Here is an 11879-nt window from a genome sequence, read left to right on the forward strand (position 1 = left end):
ACTAATAAATATTGCAAAAACTAGATATATACACCTGTAAATAAATCTGCTTGTATTTTTTCTGTAACCAATAATAAATTAAGGATAATTTGTAGCTAGTAAAATCACATTTTTACGAACACTCTATGATTTAATTAGTTTTCATAAGTAAATCCTGGTTTTTGTAACTGAATTGAGGGCTTAACTGCAACATTTATAATATATAAATCACCGTAATCAATAATTTACAGTCTCAAAAATCATATAAATATAATACATAGATGAGATATATATCTCAATAAAGTAACAATATTTCTAGTTTCTACTATAAAAGTATCAATCATTATATCGCTAAAAAGTTGGCTTCAATTATATATAAATACTTAGTCGGTAACATTGGACCGCATCATAAAATAAAATGGGCCAAAATGTTTTCTCGACAGTTTTAATACTAAAATTATTGGGTAAGGCTGCACGCGGTCGTCGCCGCGATGCTATAATTGTAACACTTCAAACGTTCAATCAATTAGTAACACTATACCATGCCCGAAAATATATTATATATAATTATAATCATGTGGATATGATTTCAAATATTGGTACAACTTTGTATCAACCCACACATATAAAACCGTATGGAAATATGATTAAGTACTTATGATTGGAAACACGTAAGACGAACCGAAAATAATAATCACGAGTTGGATTATTTGGTTCATATAAAATTAGTTAAAAACATGAAAAATGGAAAATTATTTTATAGTTATAAATATGTGTTGCATGTTCTCGTGACTTTATATACGAAACGTTTGTTCTATTTTTTTAAACCACAATATTATTGCCCTATACAGACATCTATGCATACATTTTTATATAATTTTCTAAAACGTAGGCGAACAAAATAGTATTTTTACAAGCAACATTATTGTTTTGAATTTTATTTTAAAAATACTCCAGCATAAAATAATAAATATTTTTGCTTTCCAACAAAAAGAAGAATTTAGTAAGTTATAATTATGATTTCACAATATTTGAACGATATGTTAAACCAATTATTATGATTTTTGTAATAATAAGTTATACTCGTGATAAAAATTATGCAGACTTCCTATCATCTTTAATACGATTAAAAGTTTATATTTGATATATTTATTATCAATAAACAAAATTAGTTATTCGTTGTCAGCAATTTGGGAAATGTTTTTAAAAAGGTAAAAACCGGTTTATTTTTTGACAAGTTGAAAATTAATTAGACGTTATACAGATTAATCATTGTTTTGTATCACCTCAATGATATGTATCAATTATTTAATATAAATACTTTGCTGTACATCAAATTTCGTCCTAGAAAAAGAAAAGAACAATTAAAAAATACAGCACACCGTGTAATTTAGTTTTATTGTATCTAGCTTTGTGGACAAATCCGGCCGAGGTGGACAGTCCCCATTAGATTGTATACCTACAACATTTGTTGTAGTTTAGTTTTTAGTACAATAACTTAATGAGATAATCAGTTTATGTGTACTTTCACCCACAAAAATGAAAAATTTTAAAATACAAGCACTTTTTTACTATTGTTATAGTAAAGTAATTTAAAACATGGCATGTAATCAACAAAAAAAAAAAAGAAATATTGTATTTGTTCAATGCTACCTATTTTTCAGTCGTCTCGGTACTTGAATTGTTAGTTGAGTTGTTGTTTCTCTGGATTTATAGATAACAAAATAACGAAAGCTATAGTATTAAAATATATGAGGTACATAAATATAAGTAATTATATTATTTTGCGATACTTATAAAATACAAAAGTATATGACAAAGTTTATTATTGTTGTAGAATTGTAAATTGGGGATGTGGCCGAAGCCCCTATGGGTCCGTGTTATTGAATTTTGATGGTGGTGGTCGACCTCTATCAACTATATTCACCTCATGAAATAAAAGAGTTCACGCCGTCACTAACAACCACACGGCACACAGGTATCACATTACTAATATTTATATAATATGTTAGCGTTAATCTATGAAAATCTGTAATTCCAGTTAATATGTTGAATGAATCCAAAAATACATACTTCAATTGATTATTCTAAATACTAGTTAGATATTCTATAAGTTAACAATAACGAATTAGTCAATGTATATAAAATTCTTATTAAAATTATACCTTTATGAAAAATAAATATACATTTTGGAAAAGTTCATTTTGATTTGTACAATGTCAATTTATTAGAATTATTAAATTATTAAATTTTTAAACAAATAATAAAAATAAAGTTTCAATATTAAGTCAATTTAAGTATACTCTATATTATTATAATATAATTTTTATTTATTAATTCTCGAACTGTTTATGTGGTATTTAGAGTTATAAGGTACATATTTTTTTAAACTATATACACCGTTTTATGTTGCATTTTTGTTGTCATCCTTTCAAAAACAAATTATATCTTCATTTGAAAAGTCAATCAGCGAAATAAAATTTTCTGCACATATATTTAATTGTAACCTCGTGTAAAGTTGTTTTAATTCCTCATGTAAAGTTGTTTTAATTTACCATATTTAGTTCCTAAAACAAAAATGATTAATAGTAATTAAATGAAATCAGAAATAATAATTAATAAAAAAAAAAAAAATTGCCCAAGCCATAAAATTAGTCTGTTGTTTTTTCTAATACAATTATTACACTAATTATAGATTGTGAATCACATTTTGACCTGTCAACATCTGGGATTTCGATTCGTACGTCCACATCCTTGAAGAGCAAGTGAATGAAACATATCTGATTGTGGTTTCGTGTGTCAAATTTATTACTCTTATTGTATCGTATGTGTTAAGAGTACTGAATATTTTCAAGCTAGTCGCTAGTAAATAATTTTTTTTCGTCATTAGTTTGACTAATGAATACTTACACTCTTTATTAAGAATTAGAGTCACTCTAATTTAACGGAGTGGCTCAATATTATCTTATATTTTTATCTTTATTAATAAAAATACGACTGCAACAAATATTGTATATTTCTACTTCAATATATAACCTAGGTTATATGCGATGACTATAAATTACATACATTAGTAAAACCCAATAAGTATACTATGTATTAACTAATAAAATCATGTAATATATATAATATATTATATTAACGAGCATATTTAGGAATTTCATAGAATAACTATTACATACATTACCACAAAAACAATAAACTAGACATGGATATCGATGGCACAAAAAAGAGTTGGTTGTTAACCTACGTGTTTTATTAAAATCATGATTTGTTCCAATCCATCTGTAGTTATACAAATTGGTATGTGTGTATTGTATATCTATTGTATTGTATGGTTCGATCATAGCTCTTATACAAGACACGAAAAAATCATATGCATTTACATGAACACGTTTTATTCTAAAAAGAAAATAATTAGAACTTTAATAAGTTAGATTAATCTACGATGTTATAACACGTATTGAAAACGAATAGCATTTCTACACGTCCTGTGTTTTTATTGTGTTGTAGTATGACTTGCAACATCGTGAAAATGCAATGAAAATGAATGTTTAAATTAATAATCGACTAACCAATGTTTACTTAAATTAGAATGTCTGTAAAAGAAATTTTAAAACTAAATAACATGATAAATACATTTTTAAAAAAAACCTTTTTCTCAACCTTACAATTCATAAAAAACAAAACATTAAAAATAAAATATGAAGTCTATAGAAAAACACAATACGATATGTATTAAAAAATAAGCGAAATATTTGATAAAAACTGATAAATAGTAATAATTAATAAAGATAAAAACAAATTATAATTTCGAAAATAGAAAAATAAGACAAAAGTTTAAAAAATAAAATTTTAAATTTAACTTCTTAATTTTACAAAATATATTTATATAGGTTTATATTTATAAATCGACATGACAATATTAATTGCTTGCTATATGCCTTAAATTTTTTAAACAAATTAATATTTTTTAAAATTATAAATATTAAAAGAATCATACTGTATACCTGGATAGGTTTATAATAACATTATATTAAAACATACTATTCACGCACGCGTGTCATCTAATTATCAATATGGCTTTTCATCATCAATTCACAAGACATCTTTACAAACCATAGAAACCTAAATCTTTTTTTTTTTTTTGGTAAAAACTACCAATTCAAGCATGTAATTTTGGTATGCATATTGTATTATGTTTAATATATGACCGTCGTAGGTGGTTCTGATGAATCGACAAAATAATCGCACGCAATTATCTGTGATGCCTACGCCTGTAAAAAAAAATAAGTTGAGAGAGAGACGAAAAGATGAATCACTTTCTCCGCCTATTGTGAATGTCAGTTTTTGTGTATGTAATACATGTACCTATACCTATAGACATATTATATTCTTACAATGAGATTGAGTTGCATGCAGCCAAGTACACAATTATTGTACAAAACAAATACACATGCGAAACGTAAACAATGCATGGAAATAATGGCCGTGACTTTCTTATTATATATTTCATATTTTGACCGTTTAATCGAAACGGTGTCTAGCCCATAACACTTGTCTTGCATCTTCTTGATCTACATTGCTCTTTCACTACCACAGTCCTTGTGGCTAATATTATTAATTCATCACCAAAAGATTCACTTTTAATGGATAAAGAAATCGTAAATTTGATTTTAATGGCATTTATAAAATAAACTGCAATCAATAAATTGTAAAAAGTCGACCTAAATATTTTGACTACTCAAACGATTCTTAGCTTGACCGGCTTCCAGATCAATTATCATTACAATCACTTTCTTTCAATATCAATTAATCATTTATTTCCTAATAACTAAAATAATATAGAACAATACACATTTTTTATCTATTTTTTTATTTTTACTTTTTTTACGACTAAAATAAAAATACTACAATCATTAATTTTTGAATCTATATAAATAAAAATTTTATTTCAAATGCAGAATTAGAAAACTTTTTTTTTTAATTTACTAATCTGTAAGTTAATAATTGTGATTCAATATGTACAAAGGCATATTATGTATCAAAATCTACAATCTACATATTAGGTATATACCTAACATGTCCATTATGTGCGATCTTAGAAATTATTGTAAAATATATTTACAGATTCATCAAAGTTTCAAAATTATTGTATTTACTTACTTAACGCTAAAACTGAGAAAAAACAACAAAATCTCTGGTAAAAATTGAGATCAGACAAATTCGTTATTATTACCGTCTAAAATCTAGATGCTAGACTCCAGATAATTTGAATGTTTAACAACTTAAGTAGGTAAGATACATCATTTCATAAATCATAAGCAACTAAAATGTATAGTATGGTATTTTAGGATCTAAAAAAAAATGTATCCATAAACAGACTATAAATTTTTATTTCTATTACCTTTTATATCAGTTATTTTCTATCTAAATAATCTAAATTAGGATAAATTCCTGTTCAAAGTGATAAACTAACATTTTGTAATGTTATGCATAGAATGAACACAAACAGAAAAATTCAGATGAAAAAGTGATTTTAGTGATTTAATGATTAAATTTATTTATTTCTGAATAACTTGCTCAATACTTTCATTTAATAAGTACTATAAGTATAAGTAAAATTATAAAATGTATCTTTTACATCATTTATAAATCTTTTATATATAAGTAATGTAGTGAGTAATGAAGACAGTAATGTGTAGATAATAAAAATTCCATTATACGTTTAAAAATTAATTATTCATTAGTGTATATTTTATTTTAAATGTAAGTACTATTCTTGATTTAGACTTTAAACTTTATTTATACTCAAAGCTTAATATTTAACACGCAATTAGTTGTTTTGCAAGCTATTAATGTTATTATAAAATAATAACGCAATGCTTTTTCTCCATGTCTTATATTACTATACATTTAAAATGTATTTATGGTAATTAATAAGTGATCTAAACTAAAGACCCTAAAATATGTATTTGAAAATGCATTATACCTAATACGTTAGAATATTTAGTTCAACTAAAAATCAATGACTACTTACTGATCAAATAAAAATAAAAATAAATATTTACATTTGATTTATATAAATTAAATAAATTTAAATAATTTGGTTATTCTTAATTTTAATATTAAAAAACAATCTTGAATTAAATAAAGAAAAACATTTTAATATAACTTTGGTGATGTTTCATTTTCATTTTAAAATATCTTTGTCGAAGTGATTGTGCTGCACAATATGTGGATACCTACATTAGATTTGTTTTTGAATTTGGATGCGAAAGTTGCAAACAGCTTAAGAGAAATCGTTTTTCTTTGTTCCTTTTTTTAAATCTTAAAACATTTAACAAACTGTCAAGTGAAACAAATAACAGATAGTTATACCACAACATGTGATTAACCAACTACGAATGAGTTAGTAAGATTTCTTGCCAACGCCTAACCATAGGTATCAATTTATATAATTTTATAAAGATTTTACTATATTCAAGCAACTTTGGTTTTTTTGATTTATATATTTTTTCTTTTCAAGTACTAAATAACAATAATATTTTTAAGCTGTTTAATAGTTTATAATAATAATAATGCGCAAGCCATTTTTTTTTTTTTTTTTTTTTAAGTTACATTGTCCAAACTCAAATTATCTAGTCACGAAATGAGGAGTGCTAAGTATAAATTTACTATCGTGCCACGACAAACAGTAACATCAAACGTTACACTGGTGTCGTTCTAATTCTCTACACACGTTATATACGCATTATATGTTTTATATTATACACTCATGTAAGATAACTTTTTTTTTGTAAATAAATCCCATCTAATCATTGCGATACACAAATAATAAAAGTTGAAAAAATGTGTTGATACACATATTATCAGGTATTAAATTATAATTTATAGGTAATCAAATCGTATACACAAATAGAATAGATATTCTGTACATGGGAATCATCAATTTTTATATTATATTATTATTTTTGGTTAGTTTAACAACAGTATAACCCCAAAATACACCTAAAACAAAGATTCAGAGTTATATCTAGTAACGATGACCGCGTTTTAAGTTTAATCCATGCGTTGATGAATGTGACTTGGAAACAACATCATACAAACGTGCTCTGAATAATGGGTATGTTGAGTCTAATTATTTACTGAATGTTTTCTCATTGACAAAACGTAAATATCGAGACAGTAAAATAATGTACTGCTCACGAAGGAGAGCCAAGCGAGACGAGTATCCAACACCTATTATAGCCACTGTAGGTACATGAGTTATCCGATCTTTTTACGCAGCATTATAGTAGTTTATGAGTGTGTAAACCGTTATACCAACTGTAATACAAATTTTACATAATAAACCGTTTTGTCATATTAACTCATAAGTATCTGTCTACTTATATAAGTGTTAGTTATTATTGTTGTAACTGTAAAAAAAAACCTTAAATGTTTTAATATTTTTGTCTTAAAAAGCTGAAATACATTATTTATCTATTTATGGCGACGGATTAGAGCATATTAAAAGAAGAACCAAAACCAATTGGATTAAAACAATTTGCAATTAACAGTCGATTTATTGTTGAAAATTTAAAATCATCCGTATAGTGTGAAAAATACCAGTTTTTGATACGAATGATAACAACGTTAATTTTACAACTATGTTTTTTTAAATATCATTATTATTTATTGTGTGTCACAGTTAATTGGCGGTTAATCAATACTATTACTTGTAATATAGTTAGATTAGGCAAAAAACAATATAATATGAGTAGTATATTTTATTTTTATTTTTATTTAAAATCTATAGGTACATTTTTATACGGATGGCTTAGTCTTCTAACGTTTTAAAAAGAAAACTATAGTGGATAGCACTGGTTGTGCAGAATTATGATATAATAATATTCAGGGTTTTAACTGCGGAATGTTTGTTTTTTTTAGTTGGACTTTTCAGCGATATCCCATACTTAATTTATTTATTTATAGGTACCTACATCCATATTAACTTTATCTTAACATGAAATTCAAAAGCCATGTTTTAATTAATGCAATGATATTAGATTCACGTTTTACCATGTGAGATTAAACTAGGTAAAGCAAATTTAGATTCAATTTTAGTAAAATATATTGGTTTTAAAATGCGTTTTGGATTTTAATTAATAGCATTAGGCCACTTTATACCAATGGAGTTAAGATAAATATACATACTGTTAAAGTTCAATACAAACGTGTAAAACCAAATTTTGATCTGCGTTTGTGCGCAGTATAATATAAGTAACATAATAATAAAATTGCTATTGAAAGTAATAACTCTTTATATATTATATACAAATACATTCAATAGTTGATCCTTTTCTTGGTGGTCAACTGTAAATCGCACCGAGAACCTATAAACAGAGGCTAACTTTCACAAAACTGTATCTGATATCGTACTAAAAAGTTTTGTATTGACAAAAAAAAACCAACCACAAAATAAAAAAACTTTAACTTGTTATGCGTGATTGAAGAAACTTCGAAGGCCGTTTCGATAAGAATAATAACATACGATTTTTATATTATTATCAGGACGAAATCAAAGAAAAGAAGACAACTAAAGAAAGAAATTATAAAAATAAAACCAATAACTTGCAAAATACTGCATTATAGATTATAATATTATATACTAATATATACATGGGTAGTAATCCAAAAAGGATTTTTGTATAAACCATTTAAGTAAAATACTATAATAATAGTGTAATATTTTAAATGGATCTGTTGAAGTGGACGCGAGAATCACGTATTCACCACGATAACACATCTGGAATTAATCGGACCAAATAAACATCGTTTCAACCGTAAACCACGGTTCACGCTTTTAAGCACTTTCGGGGAGCTAAAAAATACGTGCGTGCATATTATCGTGTATCTATACGTTTTATAAACGACTACTTCCTATATCTATTATATTTTAATACGTACGTATATATTATATTATTTATGTAGGTATATATATATATGTAATATAATATGTATAATGCATTTAGTTAAACGACTCGGAGAAAACGACAATAGCAAAAAAGTGCGATTCAATAGAAATATTCGTTTGAATGGTGTCCGACCAGTTGCGATTGAAACCGCAAGTGACCACCGATATAATAGGCACGCTTTACATAAATAATATCGTATGGTTGATATGTATAGGTGCTACTGCTGGTTAAGTACTTTACGTCTTTACCCATAATATTATTGTCTATATCATATATTATATACGTATAGTTGATCGACCACGGCAATTCCCACGGTTTATTCGCCGCCGCTACATCGTCACAGGACTCTAATAGTTAGTGCCAACTATAAAATCCTAGGGAAACTGAATTTCGACATACATATTTTACTGAATGACCGCAATAACTGTGTAAAAAAAAAAATGAAGAAGACCTGCAATTTATTTGTCCGTGCATGTGTATACTTTATTATTATTATCACGAAACGCGGGTAAGAACTCGTATTATATATTTATTTGTACTTAATACTTATATTATATACCTAACTATAAGTATGCGCAGTTTAAACGTAAAGTATTCTAATGTAATATGTATTAAATTAACACATATAAATATTTTAAAAATTTTCGATTTTTAAGAGTTATAAAAATTGGTTAATAAAAAAAATGATGACTAGCAAATGCTCGAAAAAAACACGTTATTGTTTGATATCAATTTCAAATTTTATCAGACAACATAATGGGTGGACCAACTTAACGTTCGAAAAGTGGATAAAGTATAGACTTGCGAATATTGACAGATCTTTTAGTATATATTCCGGAATTTTAAAACGACACGAGTGAGTTACATAAAGTTGGCCCATTCATTCTTATTTTACATGTAACTCATAAACAGCTAACTCTCAAATTCTCACAATTAACTTGAAAAATCGTGGTAATGATTTTGAGTACCTAGCTAAACCAAAGTGGGTGGGCTAACTTCACGTACATATGGTAAGATTGTGTAACAAGTGGTCACCGGTCCAGATAATAATAATATCATACATAATAATATGTATTCTAAAGAAAACCTTTTATTCGATGTTTTCAAAATATTTTAGCTGTAAATTATAATCAAGTTATGATTTGGAAAAAAGCCACATAGCTATTATGATTTGGAAATCATAGTACGTTCAATATTATTTATATATTAACATTGTATAATTTGTAAAAGTTGTTTGAATGTAATAAATACTCTAATAAGTATTAATATTATATTTTAAATTGTATTGAATAAATTAAATTTCCATATTGCATGTAATACTGCAAGATAAATTTTAAAAAATAACTACGTCCACATAAAATACGATTTATTAAATTTTAAATTGCAATTTTCAAATGTTTTGTTGCACTACCGATGTTGATAATAATTTTTATTACTCCATTACTCATTAATAGGGCAAAAATATTTAGGTATTTCCTGCTGTAATTTATCTTTTTTTAAGAAACTTAAGTTTATTATGTAGGACCTACATTGTAGGTACTATGCAGCTTTATTTTTATATTTATACTAGGTAGGTGTTATAACTTATAAATAAAGAAAACGAATAAGAAGTATTTTTAGCTTACATCGGAAAAATACGAAATAATATATTATTAAAAAGTGGATACTGGTTATGGTTATGAAGACCAATCACTAGTTAAGTTTCTTATTATTTTTTGTTAATATTTATTCCTTGATAGTAAACTCAAAGAAAAAGTGTGTCCATTCAATAATATTGATAAGCGTTTTATTCAACAATGAACCTTATACTTAACCTTAAATAAAATATTCAGAATTCAGATACAACGATGACGCTGATGACGGTATATCGGTATATTATATTCAAATTAAGTGTTGACATTTACAAAATAATTAGTTTTATAACATCATTTTAAATTATATTTAATTTTTTTTTTATCTCATATTTATTTTATTCTTGTTATTATTATGTGGTATAATATTTAAGTGTAGACTTTAACAATTAATTTTCCAAATAAAATAACTTATTTTAAATTAACATTAGAATCGTTTTATATCAACATAATTGTTGACACCGTAATTGACAATAATTATTATTAAATAATATGATGTGATACAAGTACATTAGATATTATGTAGGTACAGTTAAAAATATTGATATCTTAATTGGCTATTATATATTATGATATACAATAATGCAACGTTTAGTATTTAAATTTTTAAACTGAATTATGTTATTCAGAAAACGAATTAATAAATTCGTCGAATTTTATAAATAAATTATACATCGTACATCGCACTTGTCACCAACTCACAACACTTAAACCAATTATTATTATTTTTTTTTTTTTTGCATTTTACTATTTCAAATTACTAATTAGTATGCATAGAGAATTCTATACAAAACATTCAAAACACATGTATTACTTTTCTAAAAAAACGTTTCCCATCTATATACTTACTAAAATAAAAATAAAAACATTTTGTAATTGTGTTTCTACCTAATTATTATATGCTTATTGCTTAGTTGTTTTAAGATAAAAATCATTTTTTTCTATCGTAAATCGTATAATACAATCATTAAACAATGATTCAACGTTCAACTCATACGGATAAGTAATAATCTATACCTATCTTTAGAATATATATATCCACAGGCAATTAATTTGTCACAGACAACACCATGCAGGATCAACTATATAAAATATAAGTATAATATACAATATACATAATATATAAACTTAAAATGAAAAAACTCCACATACGCCCTATTTATTTCTTCAGTAATGTGAGTAACAATCGTCATTGACTTATGCCAATTAGACCAAAAAAATCAGCGAAAATCAAGTTTTAAATATATGGAAAAAACTATTTCTGTGAAAAATTGACTTAAGCCCTTATAACCCGGGACCAAAGATATGT

This window comes from Aphis gossypii, chromosome 1 (genome assembly GCF_020184175.1).
Source record: "Aphis gossypii isolate Hap1 chromosome 1, ASM2018417v2, whole genome shotgun sequence".
In the NCBI taxonomy this organism is placed as follows: domain Eukaryota; kingdom Metazoa; phylum Arthropoda; class Insecta; order Hemiptera; family Aphididae; genus Aphis; species Aphis gossypii.